Source organism: Odocoileus virginianus, chromosome 5 (genome assembly GCF_023699985.2).
Source record: "Odocoileus virginianus isolate 20LAN1187 ecotype Illinois chromosome 5, Ovbor_1.2, whole genome shotgun sequence".
In the NCBI taxonomy this organism is placed as follows: Eukaryota; Metazoa; Chordata; class Mammalia; order Artiodactyla; family Cervidae; genus Odocoileus; species Odocoileus virginianus.
In genome coordinates, this window is record NC_069678.1 from 20,850,518 (window position 1) to 20,878,098 (window position 27,581).

The 27,581-nt window shown below is 38.3% G+C and overlaps 1 pseudogene; it reads right to left on the reverse strand.

Moving 5' to 3' along the window:
• Window positions 1-2,504: 2,504 nt before the first annotated feature.
• The window catches only part of LOC139035085 (large ribosomal subunit protein eL15-like), an 83,723-nt pseudogene continuing 58,646 nt past the window's right edge, over window positions 2,505-27,581 (reverse strand).

The following is a 27,581-nucleotide window of genomic DNA, read 5'->3' on the forward strand; positions in this document are numbered from 1 at the left end:
ATACCAGGCATGGCCTGACAGAGGGAAGATTGATATCCCATGATGCTTTGTCTTGATGAGACAATGAAAAATAACCACCAAGCAGCTGTGTCAATATCAGACTTGGTAATGCACCACTGGCTGTGGGTTTTTATTTAATCCGCTTTGCTTTAAGATGATAACGGTTGTTACTTTTCAGTGCCTGTCTGTCAGCGCCCAGCATTGCAATATTCCTCCGCAGCTCTGCGAGCGGGTTTCATTTATTTTAAAATACCATTTCACACACTGCTGACTTTTAACAGTGTTCTGTGTGAGTTTGTGAGATTGAATAGTGACAGAAACAACACTTTTTATGAGAATACAGAATATTAAAAACGGGGCACAATATACAGATGGCAGTTTTCACTACAGCTTGTTTTTTTCCCTCTCGCTTCTGCTACTGAGCTTTCCCACTGAATGCATTTGTAGTAACACCATAAATGTCACTTTCACTGACTGCCTTTTGGCATTTTATTTAAATGGAATTCAACCTCGGCTTGCTCCTGCCGCTGTTGCCGCCGCTGTTACCAACTTGTTTCCGGGTGGCCCCGGTTTACAGAACCGTGCCATCGGCTTCATTCCTCGGGGTTCCAGATCGGGAAATAGAGGAATAACTGCTCAAACCCTAATGGCTAGGAGCCTAGATCTAAAGATTCCAAAAGAAAGACCTCACCAGCAGAGATGACTATATACAGAAGGGCTTGACCTTTGCAGCAACCATTTAGTAAAAAGTACTTTTGAACTCTGAGAATACTTCTGACTAGGACATGTTACTTACCTGTTGTGGGGAAAAGCCAACATACACCACTGTCTTCAGTTGAATGCCACAGGAGAACAGAGACAGGCTCTGAGTGACGTATCTAGGTCTTGTGTCTATTATTGCTGACTAGCAGTGCTTCTGTTGGGACGTTTACCTGGGCCCTAAGTTCTCTCCACCCATCCTTATCTTGGCAGATGCATGCTTATGCTGCTGGGCCTCTAGACATGTACCCGCGGTGGCATTTTGCTGCCAACACGATGTTGACATGTGCAAATTCTCCTTTCTCTCTTGCATGAAGCATCGGTTGCTCCATCAATTCCAGACACAAAGTAGAATAGACAGTGGTGATGAAGCCTTTTTCCTGGGAGAACCTGCAACTTGGGGAAAGCTGGTTTCTTGTCTAGGCCAAATGAGGCTAGAAATGATCTGCTTAATCCAGCCATATAAATGCGTTCACATCTCTCAGGCTCAAGCCTGACTCAGAGGCCTAAGAGATTTCCAGCTGAGAGCTCAAATTTTCAGAAAATTGGAAATCTTTACAGAAAAAAAAAAAATTAAGCAGAAAACGCAATTGAAAGCCTCAGTCGTGGCCTGGAGACTGGTCTTCGTGGACTTCTTGGGCAATATCCCTTAGATACAGGTAAAAAAGGGGAAGGTCCAAAAACAGTTTTGAAAACCTGACTAGTTTGTGAAGACATTTGAAAGTCTGTCTTGTCTGTCTCAATCTCTTTTTGTCCTTTTTTAAAAAAAATTAATTAATTAGACTGCTTTGGGTTTTAGTTGTGGCATGCAAACTCTTAGTTGTTGACATGTGGGATCTAGTTCCCTGACCAGGGCTCGAACCCAGGCCCCCTGCATTGGGAGCATGAAAATCTCAGCCACTGGATCACCAGGGAAGTCCCTGTTTTAGTCTTTTTAGTTAGAAAAGTTGGGAGAGTTAGGAACGGAAGACTGGAGAGATCCCCATAAAATGAGCTTTGGAATCTCTTTGTTATGAACTGTTCATACTTCAAACTAACTTCCATAAGGCTTTCAGAAGAGCCAAAAGAAAGGTAACAGGGCAACAAATCAGGCCACAGAGATATTTAAATGAAGTTGGGAAATGAAACTATTTAAGACTCCTGAAATAAAAGAGGAAAGAAAGAGAAAGGAGAAGTGGAACCCAAGCAAGGACAACATTTTATACTATGTATGCATTTTTAACACTAGCACAGAAGTCTGTCTCTTCAAATGCACTCCCTATCTGAGTGAATCTAAACAGTGTTTTTAAGTCAAAAATTGTGTGTGTTATTCTAAACTCCTCCTTGTTTGGCAACCCTCTCCTCCAATCAGTCACTAATTTCTCACAAGAGATCTTACTATGATTTAAATGCATCTATTTCTCTCCATTTTCACTTCCACCACATTAATTTGTATCATTGTTGATAAATCAGTAGTCTCCTTGTCCTCTTTTCTCCTTAAATCCATCCGTAATAAATGTTGCTGGAGTAATATTCCAAAACAGCTATCTGGTGGTGACGCGTCTTTCAAAACCTATGCACCAGTTCGCGCTGAGGTGGCCTCATGAAAGAAGTTTTCTGAGTGCTTGCTCACTACCACCTCTATCCTTACTGTAGGCATCTCTCACTTGACTTGGCTTGTGTTTGTTGCCTTTTTTTTTTTTTGAATGCCCTAAACATAATACCTAAATATTTATTAGTTAAGAATTTTATAAACATTACTTACATTAGCTGTAGTGGTGGAGCTCAGGCTGGAGAGGATTGTGTCGTCTCCAGGCTGTCTGGGAATAACCGCCAATTTTGTGCAGGGACAAGTGACCCTTTCCAAGACCAGAGCTCTTTCTGCCTGCTGATGTCAGCCTGTGCTTGTGGACTGGTTTGGTGATCCACTGGGTGTCAGGGTTTCTTATGACAACTTTATGGATGGATCAATGGGAATAACCTCGAAGATGCGTACATAGAATCATCCCTAACACAGGAAGAATTCAGGCCCCACAGGCCCTGTAGTGGCATCCACCTTGCTCCTTGGCAACAGACTGAAGGCTTTGAGCAAACTTGAGCTGGTTGACCCCATGGTGGACAGGCTTGCATAGGTGGCGCCCTTAGAAACTGGGCATTTGCAGGCACCGTAGTGCACAGGAATCCAGTATATGACATAACCTTGCTTGGCCTCATATCTCAGCCTACGTGCCTGTTGGCTGGGTGGGGTGCAGGGTGGGGGGCAGTGTAGCTCAGGATGGAGAGCTGGCAGTACCGCCAGCAACGTACCCTGAGGGCATCACGTCCACTCCTTCTTCCTCCCTAGGCGTTTGTAAGTGTCTATCTGAGCTCATCTGATGGCTGTCGCCACATGGAAAGGCCACCGACCTTTTAAAATCTCTCTTGCACATGTCTTTTCTCCTGTCTTAGAATGTAAGGGATCACACTTCTGTTCTTTGGTGTCATCAACAGTAGCTAGTTGGCTGTTGGATACAGTGCCATAACTCCACTAAATGATTGGTAAATATTCATGGGGTTTGCTGAATATCTGTATCTGTCTAATGTGCAGCAGAGTTCCTGACCAGTTATCAAGGATAGAGCTTTTTGAAACTTAAGGCACTAGCTATGATTCAGAAGAAAAGCATTTCTCCATTATGGATGGTCACCAGCATGATCTTCAACCAAACTTAGTGGGGAAAATTCCCTGTATGAGAGTGGAGATCCCAGGGTTTGCCTAGAAAATCTTGGGTTAGAGATGGTATTTCTACTTCCATATCCTTCTGTTCAACTACACTGACTTTTTAATTTTTTTGGATATGATTAGAATTGAGGCTAGTAATTCTTCTCTAGGGCTGTTGACACATCTCTCCTACCATCTTAACTAGTGAGTCAGCAAAGTATCTCTCTCCTGGGAAGGCAAAGTTAGTTTTGGAAAGCTGAGAAAATCTCATCTCTCATTATTTTTCCCCCCTGGATTTGTCATTGAATATGTATAATTTATTTAGACTGACAAGCTCATTTTTTAAATGGGGATACCTGTTATTTTAATATTTCCATGGATTTTGGCAGAGCCTTTTTGCCTTCTGTGATTTCTAGAAGCTCTGCTTATGGTCTTTCTTCTCTCTGCCTGTGTTTTCTGTCTGTATTTTCCAGCCTCTACACACCTCACAAACATATATGACTTTTTCTTTGTGGGGGCGGATATGTCTCATAGCAATAGTCTTTAAAGATACAACCCCTTTTACATGATCTCCACTTAGGATCAAAAGGGGAAAAAAAAATACTGGGGAGAAAAATCAAGTTTACCTAAGCAAAAATGCAGCCCAAATGCATTTTCCTTTAGCTTCTATAAGAAATCTAAAACTAGAAGCTGAAAAAGGTCACAAAAGCAAAGTGTCTTCCAGGATGAGCCAGTGGGTCTTTCAGGAAGAGATACTAATTGTATTCTTCTCTAGGCAACTTCGACCTGCTTGACTGGCAGGAAGTCCAAGGTCTCTGTGACCTGAGAGGCAGCACCTTGGTAAGGTTGTCACTAGCAGAGCTGTGAGTCAGCTCTTTGTCCAGAGACTTCCTACCAAGAAGCATTTCATTTTCAAGAAAAAGAGAAAAAAAAATCCTCCCTCTCTTATTCCCCCATCCTCCATGAGTAAAATAGTTTCTAAATTTCCAGGGTTTAAAATCAGGACTAATTTGAAAAAAAAAAAAAAAATGTTTAGAGGTCTTTCAACCCCTAAACACACAAGATACAGACTTAAATTTTTTTTTTTTTTACCCCCGAGTTTTGCCCTCTGTTAATTCAAGGCGACAAGAACTGGAAGCATCTCATTCCCACTCAATCTCCCCATCCCATTTCCCACTCCAGACTCCAGAGTGAAGTTTCTGAGTCTCTAGCCACATTTTATTTCCTAAAACTTATAATTCACTTAAACTAGCATTCTTTGGTATTATGGGTGACTGTATACTTCTTGTCATTTTTCTATCTTCAAAGAAGACTTTGATATCTGGCTAAAGCCTTCCTGGTTACCCCAAAAGACACCTAAAATATTGGAGAGATTCCATGTCTTTGTTGACGTCACATCCAGTGCCCCCAATACAATTCCTTGTCATGTTTGATTTTAATGCTCCTAACATCTGTTCCCCTTCAGCACCCCTGTAATCTTCTGTTTTCTGACCTAACCTCTGTCCTTTCTTATGTTTTTCTGTTATTTACACTATACATCTTTGCTCTGCTCTAACTGTGCTCTCCAATCCCTTGACTCCCCCTGCTCTCTGAGTCTGTCAGGACCCCTTCCTCTGCCTAACTTCTCCTCACGAGCAATCTGGGATAGTCATTCTCCTGGGACACCTGTGGGAATTTTGGTTAGGACCCTAGAAACCCCTCACCCCCTTGTTCTCTTGCCTCCTTCTCTCAGGGATGCTCAAAAACCATGCCACACTTTCCTTGTCCACTTCCCTTCCCATCTTCCAAAGCAGTTCTTTCAAGACTTCAGTTTTCCTTGCAAATTCCCTGCCTACACAGCCAGCATTTCTTCCCAGAAGGAAATAGAGGGTGTTAGGCTTCTAACTTTGACCCATTGCTGGAAGCTCATACTCTTGTGAAAATAACCACTACTTATGTTCTGCTAAGTCACTTAGTCATGTCCGACTCTGTGCGACCCCATGGATGTCAGCCCACCAGGCTCCCCTGTCCCTGGGATTCTCCAGTCAAGAACACTGGAGTGGGGTGCCATTGCCTTCTCTGACTTACGTTCTAACACTCCCAAATCTATACTTTCATCTCAAGTTTGTTGTCTTCACTGATATTTGAGCTCATGAATCCAACTCAATGAACATTTCCTGTTGACTGTTGTTCAGTTACCTTAAAAATCAATAGAACCCACACTGAATTTAGTATATTCCTATTCTTAAACCTGAGATGTAATACAAAGCTTCATTGTATATTCATATGATTTTGAATTAAGAGAGAAGAGAACAACTAAATGATTTTAAAACTATCACAAAATAGAGTGAAAAGGACTTGTTGCTTTGTTCAGTTGCCCAGCTGTGTCTGACTTAATGATCAGTTAAATAGGCAGGGATAGCCAGAAGTCTAGGATAATCTCTAGATATAATTTAAAGTGACTGGTTTATGTAGTTTCCCAATAGGAGAGAGAATACAAAAGGAAGAATACATTTGAGAGGTTAAAAAATGAGGTCATTTCTGGACAAGTATAATTTGAATGAATGTGACATTTAGAACGCAGGTAAGTAAATGAGTTTTGTTATTGTTCAGTCATGAAGTCATGTCGAGCTCTCTGCAGCCCTATGGACTGCAGCTCATCAGGTTCCTTTGTCTTCCACTATGTCCTAAAGTTTGGTCAAACTCATGTCCATTGAGTGGTGATGCTATCTAACCACCCCATCCTCTGCTGCCCCCTTCTCCTCCTGCCTTCAATCTTTCCCAGCATCATGGTCTTTTCCAGTGAGTCAGCTCTTCATATCAGGTCAACCTCCAAAGTTCTGGAGGTTCAACTTTAGTATCAGTTCTTCCAATGAATTTTCAGGGTTGGTTTCCTACACTGACTGGTTTGATCTTGCAGTCCAGGTGACTCTCAAGAGTCTTCTCCAGCGCTGCAATTCAAAAGCATTAATTCTTTAGCACTTAGTCTTCTTTACAGTCCAGCTCTCTCATCTATACATGACTACTGCAAAAACCATAACTTTGACTATACAGACCTTTGCAGAACTATGTGTCTACTTTCTAATACACTGTCTAGGTTTATTATAGCTTTCTTTCCAAGGAGCAAGTGTCTTTTAATTTCATGGCTGTAGTCACTGTGTGCAATGATTTTTATTTAAAAGAACTAAAAGTAAAAAAATATATTTTGGAGTTATCAATATAGTGGTGGTAGAAGTTGTTGGCCAGGAAAGTGTTGTCCAGAAAGATTTTCAGTGAGAAAAGATCAAGAGTAAAATCCTAGGGGACATCATTGTTTAAAGGTAAGTTGAAAAAGGAACCATAATATGAAACTAAGGAGACTGTAATAGCATACAAGTCAGTTGGATAGTTTGAGGAAAAATAAGTGCTCAAAAGCATCGGTTGCCAAGAAGAAATTAACTATGATAAGAACGGGACCGTGACTGTTGCACTTGGCAATTATTGACGTTAGCAAGAATCATTTCAGGTGGAAGACAGATTTTTAAGGGATAAACAGGGGATGTAAACTCAAGTGGGAGAGAGGAGCACACACCATCATCTGCAGTGTAAAGCAGACTTATGGAGAGCTATAATATAGGTATTGATGATGGGCTGTGGAAGGAGCAGGAAGAAGCACTTCCTGTGAGTTTGGAGACTGGAGAGAGTTCGTGGAAAAGGTAGTATTTCAGCATGATTTTTAAGGACAAGCAGGATTTTTAATCAATGTTATTGAAGCATATTTTGCATATAATAAAATGTTCCCATTTTATGTTTGCAGTTCAAGGAGTTTGACAAGTATTTATACTCATGTAACCACACCTCAGTCATTATATAGAACATTTCCAACATTCCAGGGTATCTTGTCTTGCCTGTATGCAGTCAATACTTAGCCTCAGGGAACTCCTGCTTTTCTTTCAGTCACTGTAGATTAATTTTTCCTCATCTATAATTTCACATAAATGAGATCATAGATATACATTCTTATGCTTAGCATATTTTTTTTTTTGCAATTTATCCATGTGATTTCTATTTAAGTAGTTATTGCTTTTAATGTTGAGTAGTATTCTGTTGTATGGAAATTGCAATATGGTTGGCTTCCCTGGTGGCTCAGTGATGAAGAATACACCTGACAATGCAGGAGATGCTGGTTTTATCCTTGGGTCAGGAAGATCCACTGGAGAAGGAAATGGCAACTCACTCCAGTATTATTGCCTGGGAAATCCCATGGACAGAGGAACCTGCTGGACTACAGTCCACAGGGTTGCAAAACAGTCAGACTAAACAAGTTCTATTGTATACCAAAATTTGTTCATCCATTCACCTGTTGATGGACATTTCAGTTGTTTCCAATTTACAGCTACTGTGAATAAAGTGAAAGTGAAAGTGGAGTCGTTCAGTCATGTCCGACTCTCTGTGACCCCATTGTCTGTGGCCTATCAGGGTCCTCAGTCCATGGGATTTTCCAGGCAAGAATACTGGAGTGGGTTGCCATTTCTTTCTCCAACTGTGAATAAAGCTGCTTATAAATATTCATGATAAAGTCTTTCTGTGGACAAATATTTTTCCTTTCTTGGCTATATACGTAACAGGGGAATTTCCAGTCATATGGCAAGTGTGTGTGTACCTTCATAAGAAACTGATACATTGTTTCACAGAGTGGTTGTAAATTTTTACATTCCAATCAGCAATATATGAGACTTCCAGTTGCTCTACATCTTCATCAGCACTTGATATGCCAGATTTTAAATTTTAGCTATTATATAAAGTGTGTAGTAATATCTCATCATGGTGGTCAAGTGCTTTTTCTGCATAAGACATGATCTTGTAGTTTTCTGTGGTTTATTTTATTGTATTGTCTTTTGAATGTTGGTCTTAAACAATGGGTTGGCATGCATATCCCTTTCTCTGTTTTCTGAAATTGGTCACATAGGCTTAATATTTATTTCTTAATTGTTTGATGGAACTCAGAATGAAGCCACCTTAACCTGGAGGTTTTTTGTTGGAATGTTTCTAATAATACATTTAACTTCTGTAATATTCTTTAATATTAAATAATTAAATGAATTATTTACAGCAAAATTCATAGGAAAATTCTCTGAGATTTCACTGATTCTTCCTTAACCCAATATTTACCATGTTGGTTGCACAATAATTTTCCAACTTCAGTACTCACTATACAATTACATTAGCCCTCAGCATCCTAATGTAAATGAGAGATGACTCCTCACCCTGGGACATTTCTCCAATGATCTTTTGATTGTAAGAAGCTCATCCTGTAGAAGGCTCATAGGGAAGGGACACCCATTAAGTATTTCCTGAGTTCAGGCACATGCAAAATTGTTCTATAATCTTAAAACTTGAATGGCAGATTCACCAGATAAAATTTTCTTGGTTCACATGTTTTTCCCCCTTAAGTTCCTTGAAAATACTGCTCCATTATTATCCTGCTTCTTATGTTGCTTTTTGAGAAATCTGATAATCTATTTCTCTTGCCTCTATAATTTATTTCATTTTTTCTTTCCAGAGCCCTTGAATATTTTTAATTTATGTCTCAGAGTTTGTCTTTCTATGCCAATTTTCTATGGAACTTGCTGATCCCTCTCAGTGTATGAGTTCTTATTTTATTCTGGAGAGTCTGAAAGCCTTTTTTTTAATATTATAGTTTAAATTTTTATTATTTTACATTGTTTTGATGTTTTTCTTCAGGGAATGAGTCATGTGAAAATTTGTTTTTTTCCTGCTTTCTATTTTAATCCTTTTACTGTTTTTCACTTTTCTTTGCATTTTTATTCTGTTTCTGTACTTACTTTTTCCAATACTGTTTATTAAATTTGTATTAAAATCTGTTCTCACTTGGGCATGCAGCAATTTAGTCTTCTTTTTTGATATGATTTTTTTGTCTTTTGCTACTTCTCTCCCCAGGAAAATTAACTCTAATTTTATTTTTATACTATTTTGTCAATTTTATTTTTAACTTTTGTACTTTTTATTTAAGGAGTTTGCTAGTATCCTCATGTGCTTGCTTAAAGGGCTATGCTTTGTTTTCTTCATCTTTGTGGTTTATTTTTCCAAAGGCTTATCCAGAGGAAAATCTTTTATTTGCAACTTCTGACATTTTGCAGTAGTTTTGTGCATGTAATTCGGTTTTCTCCACGCTTACTCATCTTACAGATCGGCTTCTGAGTTTGGTAACACCGTATACTGGCTTTTTTCACCTCCTCTGCTCATAAGCTGTTTTTCTTTATTACTGATATGTAGCAATTTGATTATGATGTCCTTGGTGTAACTTTCTGTATGTTTATTCAGCTTGGAGCTTGTTGAGAGTCATGGATCAATGCGTTTGTGATCATCATCAGATTAGACAATTTTCAACTGCTATTTTTTTTCCAAATATGTTTTCTATTTTCCTCCTTCCTGGGGTTAAAATTTATACTTATTTCCCCATAAGCCACTGAGTCACATCACTATTTTGTCTTTCCATCTTTTTTCTATGTCTCACTTTGGATATTTTCTATTACTGTGACTTTAAGTCCAGTGATTTTCCCTTCTTCAGTGTCTAATCTGTTTCAAATCCCAGCTATGTAATTTTCAGTTCAGACACATTTTCATCTCTAGAAATTCTATTCTGCTTTTTAAATATCTTTAATTTCTTTTTACATTAAGTCTATGTGTTTAACTCTTGAGCATATTTTATTATTAAAATAACTTTTAAAAAACTTGCTTATTTATTTTTTTATTTCCTTTCTATTGAATGATCTTTTTCTCCTAATTAAAGGAACATTTTCTTGCTTTTTCATATCACTAATTTTATTTAATGCTGACATTTTAAATATTGCATAATTATTTGCTGGATTCTATTGTATTCTTTTAAATAGTGTTGAGATTTGTTCTATCAAGCAGTGATGCTTGTGGATCAGGTAATTCTTCTGGAGTATGTTTTTAAACTTTTATTGGGGCTGCACTGTAGCCTTTACTCTTCACATTAGTAAACTATGAACCTCATAGTGTTCTAGTGAATGTCCTGTGTATTTGACACAGTTTTTCCTCTCTGTCTGGTAGGAACCTATAAGATTTACATTCTTGAGTGAAGCTTTGAGAATTGTTTGGCTTATAGTTCCTCATTAGTTGTACTTTTTCTGGGCATGACCTGGAAAGTTTACTTATAGATGCACAGATTGGCAATAAGCCAAAGACCTTAAGGACCTATGCAAGTTTCTGGAGAACTTTTACTATATAATTCCCTCGTCTTTGGCAGTCTGACCTACAAAGTCTAGCCACATTGGTATTTCTGAAATCTACTCTCTGTCTCCTCAGTTCTCTGACTGCCGGGCTTTGTCTAGATCCCTTCTTCCTACATTATACAGTCCAGAAATTTCTTTCTGGTAGAAATCTAGGGTAATTATAGAGTTTACTTAAGTTGTTTCCCTTCTCTTAAGAATCACAGACATCTGCCGCCTTTTTTCATTGCCTGAATAAAATCATTTCATATATTATTCATTTTTCTAGTTGTTTATTGTGGGAGGTAATGTCCCATAGAAATTACTTTTTTATTGTAGATGCAGAAGTGAAGTATGTTGTTTTAAGCACTGGAAATGGAGTGAATGGGCAACCCAGGAAAAATCAAATCATAAGCAAAGGCAGTGAGGGGCAAAATTTTGTATTCAAAAAATAATGGAGTATTTGGGTCACTGGAGAGGCCTAATTGAAGAGGGGAAAAGAATTAGAGATATGGTCTAAAAAGACTGATTCACTGTAACATTCAAACATTTCTCTAGGTTCTGTTGTGAAGGAACTTTTCATATATAACACCAGTCTCATATCAGTTGACCATAAAATATAGAAATTAACTAAGTGACTGAACCACATGAGACCTTTAAAGGCAGAGAGTTTTCTCTGAGTATTTGCAGAAGAAGAAGAAATCTGAGAAATATTAAATTATGAAAAGGATTTCCCATGAGGGAGGTTCTCTGTTGCTAGTTTTATAATGGAGGTGGACATGGGCAAGGAACAGTTCTTAGAACTAAGATCTGTTCCTGGCTGACACCAACAAAAGTATGGGGACCTCAGTCCTATAACTACAAGATAGGATTCATTCTCAGCTGCTGACATCTATTTTAACCTTAGCTTGCAACCCAGCCATGTTCTGCCAAACTTCTGACCTACAGAATTATGGAATGTATTATTTTAAGCTGTTAAATTTGTAGTGGTTTTTAAATATAGCAATATAAAACTAACACAGAGGCTAGTAAGATGTTTTATAGTGTTGTTTATCAAGATTAATTGCAAAAGCCTTGATTTTAGAGATTTAATTGCATTAACACTATTTGCTAATGATTTTTTTGCCTTGAAAGTTTGCTTACAAGGAGATGAACACTTTTTATCCCATTCATTGGAATATTAGGTATGTATATCAATATGCATAGGAAAAAGGAGCCATTTACTAGGATTGGACCAGGAGAGATGTATACTTGGCTCTTGTCCTTTAGATCAGTGTACCCCACTTCTGCAACATACTTGTTGTCACCTAAAGATTTGCCACAGCTGATGTTTATGACATCTGTTTAGTACCAGCTTTGTTCCACTCCCTACTTTGATGATGCTTGCTCAGTTTGCAAGCACAATATACATGCATTCTTGGTTCCTTCACCCTCTTTGATTCTTGTCCTCTAACTTCTAAGACTTGGTATCTGAAAGTGTTTCTTCTTGTAAATATATTTTTTTATAGGCTTGTTCATTGGCCCATTTCCTGATTTATCATTACCTCTAATTTGAAATATTAAACACAGTGCAGTCCTTACAACACACATATCTGGTACCCATTCAGCCAGCCTTGTCTCTCTGGTAATGATGTGACTCATTCAGTATATATAAAATCCTGAGTTCTGGGCATCCTTCTTTTCCATTCAGGAAATAGAGGTGAAATTGCCTGTAGACATCAACGGGAGAGATCACAGAGTTCTATATACAGGTGATCATGAGGTATAGCCAATGAAAGACGAGGAGACAATTAGTCCGTGCAATAAATATGGCAACTGCTTCCCAGGTGGCACTAGTGGTGAAGAACTGGCCTACCAATGCAGGAGACATAAGAGATGTGGATTCGATCCCTGGGTGGGGAAGATTCCCCTGGAGGAGGGCATGGCAACCCACTCCAGTATTCTTGCCTGGAGAATCCCATGGACAGAGGAGCCCGGCAGGCTACAGTCCATGGGGTCGCAGAGTTGGACACGACTGAAATGACTTAGCATGCATGCTCACTTTTGTTTGCATCTTTATATCTGTTGCTATTGCTGTACATGAAACTCTATCGCACCCATCCCCCAAACTGGGTACTCATTACTGATTTTTCCCAACTACTTCTCTTCATTCTGTTGCTGAAATGACATTCCCTCTCTTCTGTGACTGGAGAAATAGTATTGATCCTTCAGTGTTTCTCTACTAAGCTGCAGATTCGCTGGAGCTGGTTGTGATTGGGTTTGGTCATATATGAAGCCTGACCAAGGAACTCTCCTCTTCTAGCTTTGAGAAAGATGAACATGGAGAATTTAGTAAAAGAAGAAACTTTCCTTTCTAAACTTTCCCCTTCCCAACAGACCAGAGAATGAAGTCAAATCTGCTAATCAATATTATGACAGATGTCCTGCCATGTCCCCCTCATAGTGCCTTGAGTTTTAGAACTGCAGAGGAAGATCAAGATTTTCTATATACATGGGATCATTAAGATGGGGTGGGAGTGCTAAGAAGACTTTGATTTGCACAGAAAGAGAGCTGATTTGCCTAGAAAGCATGCTTAACGCTTAGATTAAGTAATATTTAGTTTAGGTTTGGTAGTTACTGATGAATATCATAAGGTAGGAGAGGTATAAAGCTTTTTGCTAGCCCTGAGATACTCTTTGTGGCTACTACTGAAGTGACTTTACAATAATAGATTTGAAAAGAGAGTTTGATTAATCTCATCCCGGGCAGTCAAATGTGCTTACCTAGGCACTTCCTATAAGTTACAGGAATCAATAAACAATCTACCTTGAGCAAAAATTAGACTTCAAGTCTTAAGTGATCTTATGTGATTCAAAACACAGGGAGGGCAAAATGCAGTATTATTCATACCTCATATAATTGTCTATAGTTCATATACCAGAAATGAGATACACAAAAATCTATTTCCCATTTGAAATCAAAGGGAGTCTCAGAGTCAAGGAAACCAAGTATACTATTTTTTTTTTTCTTTTTTGAACTTAATGCAAGGAGGATTGTGCATGTGTAAGTGAAAGCAAAGTTTTGTTCTGAATGCAGACTTTTCTATTTGACTTATTCTGGGGAGCAGGCACTCTGCATTATACAGTATATTTTGCCTGATATCATAACTCTAAAGTCACTGAGCACATATAATTAAAACCTCTCTCTCTTAAAGCATAGCCAAAAACTGTGCATTAACAGTACATCAGAGAAATTCCAATCTAAAAGAAGTTTATGTTATTTTCTTTTATCTAAAAGTTCTTAAGAAAATGAGAACAAGATGCTATACCAAGTGTTCAAGGATCTTGAAACACATTTGTGTGTTAAATGTGAGAACTTCAAAAATATCATTCACTGAACTTATATTCATAATTAACATAATGGATGAATGGATAAAAAAGATGTGAGATACCCATACACATAGGCGCAAACACACATACACCCGTTATAGAATGTTATTCAGTCACAAGAAAGAAGGAAATCCTCTCTGGTGACAATATGGGTGGAACTCGAGGGCATTATTCTGAGTGAAATAAGACAGAAAAAGACAGATAAATATAATACCACTTACATACAGACTCTAAAAGGTGAAACAGAGACTTTGTGGTACCTGGGGCTGAGTAGTGGGGGGAAAGGGGAGACATAGGTCAAAGAATAAACTTACAGTTACAAGAGGAATAAATTCTGGGGATCCAATCTACAGCATGATGATTGCAGTTAATAATACTGCATAATATGTTAATACTACTTGAAAGTTTCTAAGAAAGTAGACCTTATATGGTCTTCCCACAAAGAAATATTGACTATTTTGTTACATGGTGTAGGTGTTAGTTAACTTTATGGTGGTAATCATTTTACAATATGTAAGTGTACCAAATTAACACATTGTACATCTTAGACTTACACAATATTATAGTTCAATTATATCTTAATAGAGCTGGAAGAAAAAACCAGGGTTGTTTGGCAGTAGGAATGCTGAGACTTGAACTATCAATGTAGGTGTGCTCTGGGCATTTCCAGAAAGATTAATTTATTAAAAACAGTATTTTTTCTTTTCAACAGTGGTTTAGGTAACATCCTTTGTTATACTGTAGGATAGGGTATTAGATTTAACTTTTAATGGGCATCTTTATATATTGTAATATGTGAATAATTGAGGAAACAAGGTAGAAAAATTTACCTGATACTTGTAGATAAGTAGTTTCCTAGTCATTTGGCTTTGTTTTTGTACTTTTATTCAATTTTATGTTTTAGGAAAGAGTGAAGTTATTTCCTTTAACTTCTGGATCCTGGAATTGGGTCATATTGTCTCAAGTATTTGGCTTTTTAAAAAATTACTAATGGGGGTAAGGAAGTCTATGTTATAAGGGTGTGTTTGCAAATTGTTTTCACTGTTTCATCAAATACCATTCTAGGTTTATAAAAGACAAATGGGGTTTTTGTGTCAGAGGGCCTAACAAGAGCAGAGACTGGGAACTGTTTCTGAGCTGGTAGCAAGATACAGACAGACAGACAGGAAATGGGTCTGGCATTTAGATCCCTAATCCCTCTGCCTGAGTGTAAGTGCTACACTGATGCACAGGCTAAAAGTTCCAGGGACTGTAGACCTGGAGAGGTCCCACCCTGGGTGCCTGGGAAGTGGCCAGGATCAGAAGATGGACCTCAAACATAGCTGCAGAAATTTGCACAGGGAGCCTGTGATGGATCAGCAAGGAGCATTCTGGCTGTTGCCGAGTGTTGGGATCTTAACCTTCAATTATCCTTGTGGATGGAAACAAACATTTTCTGTACTTGGAAATGCTGGCCACTCTTTCTCTGCAGTGGGATCCCTAAAATGTAGTTAGTGTGACTGAGGACCTAAATTTTATTTAATTTCAGCTACTTTTTTAAAATTTTTATTAGTTGGAGGCTAATTACTTTACAATATTGTAGTGGTTTTTGCTGTACATTGACATGAATCAGCCATGGATTTACATGTGTTTCCCATCCCGATCTGCCCTCCCGCCTCCCTCTCCATCCCACCCCTCTGGGTCTTCCCAGTGCACACATGTGACTAGTGGCTACCATATTCTGTATAGAACTTTCCCATCATTACACAAAGCTTTATTGGACAGCACTCCTCTAGGCTTTTACCCAGACAAGTCTAAGCCTAACTGCAAGTGTTCTAGCAGCTTCCTTGACACTAAACTCCAAGAGAACTCCCTGGAGTCGAGATCTATTGTACCTGCACCTCAGAAACAGACTGGAACATGTTGAATCCCCCAAGGCTAGGTCAGAGAGGATTAGGAACTCCTATAATATGCATATTCAACAACTGCTTTAGAAATGAAAGGCTTAATTTATAAGGTCATTGAAGAACATGCTATCACAAAGTTGAAGTTGACTACATGTAAGAGAACTGAAGGAACTTTTCAGAAGTTGCTGTGGGTAAAGAATCCACCTGCAATTCAGGAGACACAGGAGACAGTGATTCAATCCCTGGGTCAGGAAGATCCCCTGGAGGAGGGTATGGAAATCCACTCCAGTACTCTTGCCTGGAGAATCCCATGGACAAAGGAGCCTGGTGGGCTATTGTCCATAGCGTCGCAAAGAGTTGTACATGACTGAAATGACTCAGCACACACGCACACGTGCAAGAGGACTGAAGATGATTGAAAAGAACATTTTAAAGATGGTGCTGTTAGAAGAAAGCATCTGATGTTAACATAGAGGAAGCCTAGTTGAGACAACTTTTCTTAATGGTAAAATTTTTTCAGTTTTGACCTATTCTGAAAGTTACTTTAGCCTCACTAAAACCTGGAAAGGCTAAATTCCTTTCCACTAGTGCATCATAGGCTGATCATGAAATTTCTAGGAGACAGAACAGAGGTCTAGGGCTGGGGAAATAAGGTAAAGCCATTTCCAGAGTAAACCAGGTAGTAGGCATTTCCAAAAGCAGAGGCAGAGGAAAATTGCTTAAGTTCAGTGTTTTTAGTAAAAACTAAAATTGGGCTAACTATAAAACCACAGGAGATGAAGCTCAGTATTTATGTACTGAATTTTGAGCAGCTTGAGAAACCAATATTCCCTGATGGTGGTTCAAATGCTCTAATATAAGGAAACATCTCCACTGCAGATCAGGTAGTTCTTTGATCTCATCTCTGTTGACCTATTTCTATACTTCCCTTAAGCCACCCTTTCCCAAGGTCCTAACCTGAATCTTGCCATCACCAGAAACTATCCATTTCAGACACTTCACTTTCCAACCCAGCATTTCCTATATTCTATGTTCCTCCAAATTTTCTTCTAATGGGTATGCTAACATTTGAAAATTATTCCTTTAATTTCATAGAATTTAAATTACACTATGTAATACTGTTTTTATATTCTTTTTTTTATTTTATAATATATCATCACTAATTGTTCTATATCAGGCTCTTCTCCTAGAGCCAGACATCCTGGAATGCAAAGTCAAGTGGACCTTAGGAAGCATCACTATGAACAAAGCTAGTGGAGGTGATGGATTTCCAGCTGAGCTATTTCAAATCCTAAAAAAAATGATGCTGTTAAAGTGCTGAATTCAATATGCCAGCAACTTTGGAAAAGTCAGCAGTGGCCACAGGACTGGAAAAGGTTACTTTTCATTCCAATCCCAAAGAAAGGCAATGCCAAAGAATGTTCAAACTACTGCACAATTGTGCTCATTTTACATGCTAGCAAGGAAATGCTCAAAATCCTTCAAGATATGTTTCAGCAGTACATGAAATGAGAACTTCCAGATGTACAAGTTGGATTTAGAAAAGGCAGAGGAACCAGACGTCAAATTGCCACTGTTCCTTGGATCATAGAGAAAGCAAGGAATTTCCAGAAAAGCATCTATTTCATTGACCACACTAAAGCCTTTTACTGTGTGGATCTCAACAAACTGGAAAATTCTACTACCTTACCTGCTTCCTGAGAAACCTGTATGCAGGTCAGGAAGCAACATTTAGAACCGACCTGTAACAATGGACTGGTTCAAAATTGGGAAAGGAGTATGGCAAGGCTGTATATTGTTATCCTGCTTATTTAACTTCTAGCCAGAGTACATCATGCAAAATGTCAGGCTGGATGAATCACAAGCTGGAATCAAGATTGTTGGGAGAAATATCAATAACCTCAGATATGCAAGTGTACCACTCACATGGCAGAAAGCAAAGAGGAACTAAAGATCCTCTTGATGCAGATGAAAGAAGAGATTGAAAAGCTTGACTTAAAACTCAGCATTCAAAAAACTAAGATCATGGCATCTGTTCCCATCATTAGTGACAAATAGATGGGTAAAAATGAAACAGTGGCAGATTTGATTTTCCTGGGCTCCAAAATCACTGCAGATGGTGATTGCAGCCACAAAATTAAAAGATGCTTGCTCTTTGGAAGAAAAGCTATGACAAACCTAAACAGTATATTAAAAAGCAGAGACATCATTTTGCTCTAAAAGGTCCAGATAGTCAAAGCTATGGTTTTTCCAGTAGTCACATATGGATGTGAGAGTTGGACCATAAAGAAAGCTGAGCACCAAGCAACTGATGCTTTCATACTCTGGTGCTGGAGGAGACTCTTGGAGAGTTCCTTGGACACCAAGGAGATCAAATCAGTCAATTCTAAAGTAAATCAAGGCTAAATATTCATTGGAAGGACCGATGCTGAAGGTGAAGCTCAAATATTTAGGCCACCTGGTGCGAACAGACAACTCATTGGAAAAGACCCTGATGCTGGGAAAAACTGAGGGCAGGAGAAGAAAGGGGCAACAGAGAATGAGATGGTTGATGGCATCACCAAATCAATGAACATGAATTTGAGCAAACTCTGGGAGATAGTAAAGGATAGGGAAGCCTGGTGTTGCATTGGGTTGCAAAGGGTCGGACATGACCTAACAACTAAACAATGAGCACCAACAAGGCTCTTCTAACTTTTGGGATGTATTACTAGTTCCTTAATTTTAAGGCATGACCACATTTCTTTGATGTGGCATACCTTGAACCACTTGCTGCAAATTATTAAATGTTATATTTTCATTGTCAGCGAATTTCCATTGAGATTTCTTCTTTGAATCATGTTATTTAAAGGTATATTGATTAGATGCTTGAAATCCAAAGATTATTGATTTCCTTAATGAGAAATGATATTTAGAGACCATAATCTGGACTCTAGTGGTGCTTATTCCTTTTTGGTTTGGGCCTCTTCAATGAATAGAACTAGGAAATATGTACTAGTTTTTAAAATATATGATACAAACTGATAATTTAGAAAAACAAACAGTATGTTGTTTAATTTACTAACACTTGGAATAATGGGATTTTATAGTTATCTTTTCATTGTTGATTTCTAGCTTTCAGTGTTGTAATAGAGAACAAGCAACACAGTCTCAGTATTTTTGAGTCTGCTGTGATGTACTTTACAGTCAATTTTGGTAAATATCTCTGTGTTGTTGAAAGAATTTGTATCCTGAAGTGACTGGCACAGTGCTCTGTCATTAGATAAAAGTTTACTAATCATGTTCAAATCTTCTATAGCCTCCAAATCTTTGAAAAAATACCTGTTCATCCTATTAGTTGTTGAGAAAAAACACTGAATCTTGCATAATGATTGGAAATTTTATATAATTCTTCAGTTCTGTCAATATTTCAAAATTTTGTATCTGTTTTGTTTTATTATTAACTGTAAAGAAGTTTAAGTTGTTTTATCTTCCTGGTGAATTTACCTTTTCATCATTTTCACATGTCCTCAGGTTGCAGCATTGCTTCTTGCCTTAAAGTATGATGTTGTTTATTATGTAGCTTTCCATCATATGGGCTTGAATATTTTTAAGTGCCAGGCTAGTATCATTTTGTATATCTATCATTTTATAGAAATAATTTGAGAAAAGAGTGATGTTCTTCTTTCAGGGGATTTAGTTTGCATCACAGTCTACTAAGGGCAAAGTAATTATAGATTTTAGGTAATTTAGATAATATAGATAAACTCCTATAGATTTTAGATTTGAGATAATTCAGTATTTGAACAAGAACCTATTGAATTCTGAATCACTGTTCCTTCTACTTTGTAGCTTTTCAATGATGAGCACAGAGGGAGGAAGAAGCTTTAGTGTATTCCCTGTCTGTAGTCCCAGGACTCTGATTTTGTCTTCCTGTCCTCTTTCAGCTTCCTCTCCCAGGAACAGGAGATGCTGCTAAGAGGAAATTTCCTCAAATGCTGTGCTCAACTCTTTGGCTTACATTCTTCTGGATCTTGGTTGCATGATTAGTTGGAACCTTATATTTATAATGACTCAAGCAGATAAATGTGTGCATCTGTGTGAGTCTATCCCAGCTTTTCTAGTTGTTTTTAGTGGAAGGGATGGTCAGAACTGTTTAACCCATTCAATCTGGTTTTCATGTCTACAATTAGCTACCATCATATTGGCTACCATGTTTCCATATTTGATTAATGTTTTCTTGAGTCTCATCTTACTTGAATCCTCAGCAGCATTCGACACCTCTGGCCATTCTTTCCTTCTTGAGACTTTCTTCTCTCTTGGGTTCTGTAACCCCGCACTCCTTTTCCCCTTACCTCTCAGACATCTCCATCTCAGTTTTCACAGATGGCTTTTCCTTTTTCACTTTACCTCTAAATGTTGGATTTTGCATGGCTTTTCTCTCCTTTTTTTCCCCCACATTCTCAACTAAAGTGGTTTTAAATAACAGGTGAAAAACCTGAAGTTTATTGGTAAGTAATCTGCTTCTTTCTCACTGCTCATCAAATCTTTCACTATCCCCTAGATTTTCAACCTCCAAAATATTTATTCTCCTCAGTCCTATTGGTACCACCCAACTCAAAGCTATATTGATTTCTGATTTGAACTAAGGCCAAACATTTCTAACTGACCTCCTTGCTTTTCCTCTTTTCTTCCGCTTCAATCCATTCTCCACATAACAGTCAGTTTGCTTTTTTAAATATGTGAATTGAATCTTGTGTTTTATGTGTTTAAAAAGTTTCTTGGCTTCTAATCACAGGGAAAATAAAATAAAGGTCCTTTTTTGATGTCTGTGTCTACAAGAGATTGTGTTCAGTTGCTGAAACAGATATTCAACTATAGTATTTAAACAAATCAAAAGTTTATTCTTTCATGTAGAAGAACTCTGAATACATTCATCTAGTAGTGGTTTGGTGGCTTCAGAAAGTCATGAGGGACCCTGGGCATCCATTCTCAGAGTGGCCCATGATCATAACACAAGAGAACCTCCAGCTATTACATGTATTTTTCAAATGGGAAGAAAGACAAAGAAAAGAGGGGATAAAGAACAGGAGTTGAAGAAAGCTTTCTGGATGTTCTTAGCTAAGTTCTGCTAAGTCTCCTTGGGCAGAATCTAATCACATATCCATATTTATAGTCAAAGGAGGCTAAGAAAGATGATATTTTATTTAAGAACATTTCCAACCTCAAAAAAAAAAAGAGAAAGAAAGAAAGAAAGAAAGAAAGAAATCTAATTTGTCCTACAAGGGAAGAGACTACTATCAATCTCTACCACAAAGTCCTAGGTGATTTGAACTTTGACTTCTTCTCCAACCCTATGACACAACCTCTTTCTCTGATTATCACTTCGTGGTTGCACAAGGTTTGTGCAGTGTTTGGTGACTGCTCTGTCTAAATTAAGGTTATCCTGTTAATCTCCTTCTGAGAAATCATGTTCCTTATAGTCTCTGTTAAAAGCCTTTGCTTTTAATGATTTGGCTGAACTGCTCATCATGGTATTAATTTATTCATTTCAAATCCTTGTACTTATTAATTACCAAGTTAAATAACTATTCTAAATGTGATTCAAATAGCTATATGGAACAATTGAATATCAAATGATAATCTCAGTTGAGTTTCTAGTACCTACAATTCAAAGAACAGCAGTATAACCATGTGTTATACATGTAAGCACCAAGTACTTGCTTTCTAGAAGTTTTTGTTTTCCTTTTTTCCTTTTCCCCAAAGAAGACATACAAATGTCCAACAGACACATGAAAAGGTGCTCAACATTGATAATTATTAGATAAAAATCAAAATTGCAAGGAGGTATCATCTCAGACTGGTCACAATGGTCATTATCAAAAAGTCCACAAATTATACATGCTGAAAATGTGTAAAGAAAGGGACCCCCCCACACACACACACACTCACAGTGTTGGTGAGAATGGAAATTGATGCAGTCACTGTACAGAACAGTAGGGAGATTTTTTTAAAAACTAAAGATAGAGGTACCATATGATTCAGCGATCCGACTCCTCTGCATATATCCACAGAAAACTCCAATTTGAAAAGATGCAGGCCCTCCAATGTTCATAGCAGCACTATTTACAACAGCCAAGACATGGAAGCAACCTGAGTGTCCGTGGCATAATGGATAAAGAAGACGTGTTATATATACACAATGGGATGTTACTGAGTCACAAAAAAGAATGAAATAATGCCAATTGCAGCAACATGGATGAACCTAGAGATTATCATAGTAAGTGAAGTAAGTCAGGCAAAGACAACTATCATGTGCGGAATCTAAAAAATGATACAAATGAGTTTATTTGCAAAACAGAAATAAACTCACAGGCATAGAAAACAAATTTATCATTACCAAAGGAAAAAGTTGGGGGTAAATTAGGAGCATAGTTTTAAAATATAATCACTACTATATATAAAATAGATAACCAACAAAGACCTACTGTATAGCAGAGGGAACTACATTCAGCATTTTGTGATAGCTTGTGATAGAAAAGAATCTAGAAAAGAATGTATATACATATATGTATACATATAACTGAATCACTTTGCTACACACAAAAAACGAACACAGCATTGTAAATCAACTACATTTCAATAAACATTTCAATAAATTAAAAAAAATAGTTTCGATGTTCAACATTGAAGAGTCCACTGGGCCCATGTTTACCATCTGTGATCAACCTTATTCCTAGGCTTCTAGTTAAGCCAGTCACTGGGTCTGTCAACTAGTAAAAAATACAGAATTTAATTTGCAGTTAAATCTAATCACTTAAGCCAAAATGTCAGAGGCTTATCCTTATTAAAGAATTCAAAACATAGAAAGTAGGCCTTTTATTGTATTGCAACATAAAATGTTTAAAAATTGGGATATGGAATGGAGGCTAGACATGAATAGAACTTTTGTTTATATGGCTTTAAGTTTTAGATATATTCTTAAACTTACTATTTCATTTCATTTTCAGTACCTTTGACTCATATTATTGCTATTTGCAATTCAGAATGGTCAGCCAGCCTGTTCAAGACTGTCTGTGTAGTGGCAGAGTTAAAGTAGAACAGAGAGCTGAGCACTCAGTCTGACGTTAAAAATAGCAACAACAAAAATCAGAGAAAACAAAATCCAAATTAGTGTTCATGTCCTTTGATCTTTCTTCTGGACCTTCGCATTCCTACAGTTTTGCAATCTAAACCCAAACACAAAGTATGGGGAAGAAGCCCAGGAAGCACTACGTGTGTCAAGAATTCCAATACTTACCCAGTCCCCTTAGAGCAGAGCATGAAGGGAGCTACCTACTCCACATTTCCAGTCAGCAGGCTGTGTGTCTTTGGGAAAGTGTAAGTATGGATTTGGCACAATCACTTCTGTGCCCTCTGAGTATTGTGGTGGGTCCCATGCCCTCTGCATTTTGTCAAAGTGCTTGCCATCAGCGGCCTCCTCTCCTCTGCAGACGGGGAGGGAACAGTGATGATGGGGGAGCCAATTATGGCAGCTTCTCACTGCAGTGCGCAGAGTGGCTGGGTTGTCATTCATTACTGCTTAATGTTTAGCCGCAGTATGCAAACCACCGAGGCTGGGAGGAATCACAGCTGAGAAGGGAACGCTGGCAGAGGCGATAAAGCACCATCTTCTTCAAGAGGGGCCACTGCAGGGTCACTGAATTTGCATGCTGCTCCAGTGGTGCCCGGAACTCAGGTTATTAATTATTATCCAAATCACCCCCCTTGTTACCTCCAAGCTCTCATTATGGCTTCAAATACAGGTATGTTCAACTCTCATCCCGCTGCCTCTATATGTTATGCCACCACTTTGTTATATAACTACTAAGAGCAGAAACCCATCAGAGGGACTTTAAACAAAATAAAACCTCTCACAAGGAGTGCTTTCTCTTTGTTTGGCTTAAATAGAATGGCAATAATGTAAAAACCCTTCACACTAAAATCCAATATTCATACTCATCAAAGTGGACTTAGATTCTGAGATGATCTTCTGTCCTTTTGGCACAATGCATTTGCTTTGTAAAGGGCAGCTTCAGTGGGGAATGCTGTTAACCATGCTCAAAACCAGGTCCTGCAAACAGAAAGTCAGGAGCATCTTGGAAGCAAGAGGTTAACCTGATCATTGTTGTTTATTGAGGCCCACATAGTGCCTTTCACAAGCCTCTGCAGCTTTATGGAATTCCGACTGACCCCATAACTCTGCCTGCTGGTGAAACACGGCTGCCCTTGCTGCTGGACTCATCTCTTTTGTAAAATCACCAGCGATTCAAAAGTAAATGATTTGCTTTAGAATAGTGGGTTGTCTCCTTGCCCTCACGACCTCTTTTCTTCCCTCTGGCATCTGATAGTCTCCACCTTGTTGGCCTGGCCTATTCCCGACTCCAGTGGATGTGCCAAGGAATCCACACTCCCTGCACATTTTGGGGAAGCTGATGTCCTTTACCTGGAAATTGATACGTCTATATAATCTGTGTTTATAGCCATAAAAATTCATTCTTGACTATGTGACTAGTGGATACTGACTTTTATACTAAACTAAAGTAACTATGATCATGTGGCCATAGCATTTAGTACAGTGCTTAGTAGCTTCATAAATATTGCTATTATTATTTAAATTAGCTTTAATAATAAGTACACCCAGTTGCTGACAAAATTTCTACAATAAAGGCTGTTACCATGGGAAACTGTGCTTCTATGTACCTCTTCATTATATGTCCCAAGGTAAGATTTCCAGACTGGATATATTTCCCAGGCTTCATTTTCTCATTCTCTGTGTAGCATGTATGTGTGTATAAAAATACATTCTATAAAAGAAAATCTCGGTTCAGTAAATATCTGTATAGTTTACTCTGGGTTCTGTTGCTATGTCAGCTCAGCCTGGACTCCTCATGTCTGAGGCAGCAAAGTGATGAACAGTATGCGATAGACAAGTAGGATTATCTCCATAGAGCCACTGTTTATGACTATTTGGATTTTATAAGTTTTTTTCTTATCTATTCAACATATTTGCCTCCTGAACACTCAAAACTAATTCCTCTGTTCCTGTATACATTGGAACATGGAGACAGAATGTTTTAACAGGGACATTATTTTTTTCACTGGTTCTAAAACATCCATTGAGATCAGAAGCAGGCAAGGGCTTTCAAATGTCTTAATTCTGCCTATGGAAAGCATGAAAGTAGAAGTGTTATCTCCTGAGCTCCATGGCCCACTTATCTGGCATAAGAACCTTCACAACAGTTCTTTCAAGGCAGACGTTATTCACTTATTGCTGCTGAGCAATGTGAAAAGAAAAATGACCAAGCGATGTTTCCAAATTGACAAAGTGAGTTGCAGAATGTGGCTTTAGCCCTAGAATTAACCAACAATGTGAGGCTCTAGTCATGATACCATGTTTCCTGGTGTGTGTTGGGCTTCAAAATACTCACGCTGCAATTGCTCAAACATCTTTTCAAGTGCCTCTCTGGGAATATCCTTAACAGCTACTTCCCCAGTTAAAAAACATCACTATCATTGCAATGTTGTCACATCTGGTTTTTGACCTAGAAACACATTACTCACCTTAATTGTCAGACTTACTTCCAAACACCTTTTGCCTGTTTTCAGAAATTAAAGTCACCGTGAAAGCATGGGAATTTTGCTCCATGGAAGGTATTTAGTTTCTAAGAAACAACTCCAAAGAGGAAACACAATAGATGCTTCAAAAAAAGGCAGTATCTGTGGCATCAATAGATGATTCATCTGTGTGGCTTGAAACATCCTCTTTTATTCTGTATTGCTTTTATTCTTGGTCACTAATTCAACCTATATTATATTTTCCAACTTCCTTTTTTCAGAAAGAGGGCTCCAGTACATAAAAAAGTCAAATGGGAGACTGGAATCTCTGTGTGAGGGTATGGGGGGGAAATAGAGAAATTTAAAACAAAAAAGGTATCTTCCCTTCTTCCTTCCTTTTCCTCACACTCTACTATTCCCATCATGTTCATGAGTTTTAAGGTGGGTGTGGGATTGCGTTATCTCAGGGGCTGAAGCCAGTTTATTGACTATAATGCCTAGTGTTAGCTCTGTTTGGCAAAGTAGAGAGGGGCTGCTCGAATATTGGGATATAGAAGTGAGGAGCATCACAATGGTCTGGAGAAGCATCCTACAAAGTTCAGAAAAGCTATTCTCAGTGGTGACAAATGACACCAGGACTAAGTAAACTCTCCTTGGAATCCTCAAGTCTTGTGAAAGACACGGGGCTGCCAGAGGTCAGCTAGAACAGGGACTCAGATGATGACCTTTAGGATACTAGAGATGTAGTGTGACTACATCTAGACAGGAGAACTTGAGGACAACCAAGTTTTGTAGAAAAATAAAGAAATTCTATAATGCTGGCTTAAAAGTGTTAGAAAATTAGCATTTTGTGTTCACACATGTTACAATTAGACAGGGTCCATTAATCTTTACGTATAGGAGATAATGGATGTAAGAGCTCTCAGCACACTGATTGACATCTAGTAAGCATTTAATATCTGGCAACTTTTATTGAAATGTGTGATCTTTGCAGAATCATGGTAAATCAGAGAGATGCCAGAAGTCTAAATGGGCAAATGCTATTTTGATTCCCAAACAAAAAAGATGAATTTCATAAATCCTGACAAGGCTGGCACTGTTCCCTAGCAAGATGCTGCAATGTGTAGACATTAAGAAAAGCTAGGAGTGACAACTAAGGGCTCAGTCTCTCTTGGGTTCACAAAGAACAAGCCCATCCAGACCAGCCATATTTATTTCTTCAATAGTATTATTAGCTGACAATATTAGGGAAACTAGGTAGACCTAGTATACTTGGCTTCCAGTAGGGCAGGTGTTATGAACTGAATGTTTGTGTCCCAGCAAAATTCATATGTAAAATTCTAATACCCAGTGTGATGGTGTTTAGAAGTGGTGTCATTGGGAAGTGGTTGCTGGCTAGCTTGCTGAAATGCTTGTCATGTGCGACTTTTTGTGACCCTATGAACTGTACCCTGCCAGGCTCCTTGGTCCATGGGGATTCTCCAAGCAAGAAAACTGGAGTGAGTTGCCTTGCCCTCCTCCAAGGGATCTTCCCAACCCAGGAATCAAACCCGTGTCTCTTACGTCTACTTGCACTTACAGGTGGGTTCTTTACCACTAGTGCCACTTAGGAAGTCCAGGAGGTGGTTAGTTCTGTCCTAATCAACATTTTTTTTGTCAATGATATAAAGAAAACTACTTTAATGCTCTATTGTCAAGATATTGTTAATCCATGTGGCCCATGTGCTCTGTTTGGCTCCTTTCTTTCTTCTCTGTTTTTCCTCTTTACATTCTGGGAGGCTTAGCAAATGTAATTGTGGCAGAGTCTGCATCCGAAAAAGATGATTTGCTATCCAAGTATTGGTCCTGCAGTACACATAAGGGATGATTTCACATAAAGGAAACTCCCTGTGGGTGTTTTGAGCTCCAAAATGATGTTGTAGGGAAATGAAGCACCAGATACTTTATAATTTCAAAAATTATGATGCATTGACAAAGCTTGACTAATATACATGAGAATCTACAGAAGGTATTTAGCCCCATTTTAAACTGATATCTCCTTTATTTGCTTGTTCAATGTATATTTACCACTGATTTCTATATTGGATAATGCAGTCAGAA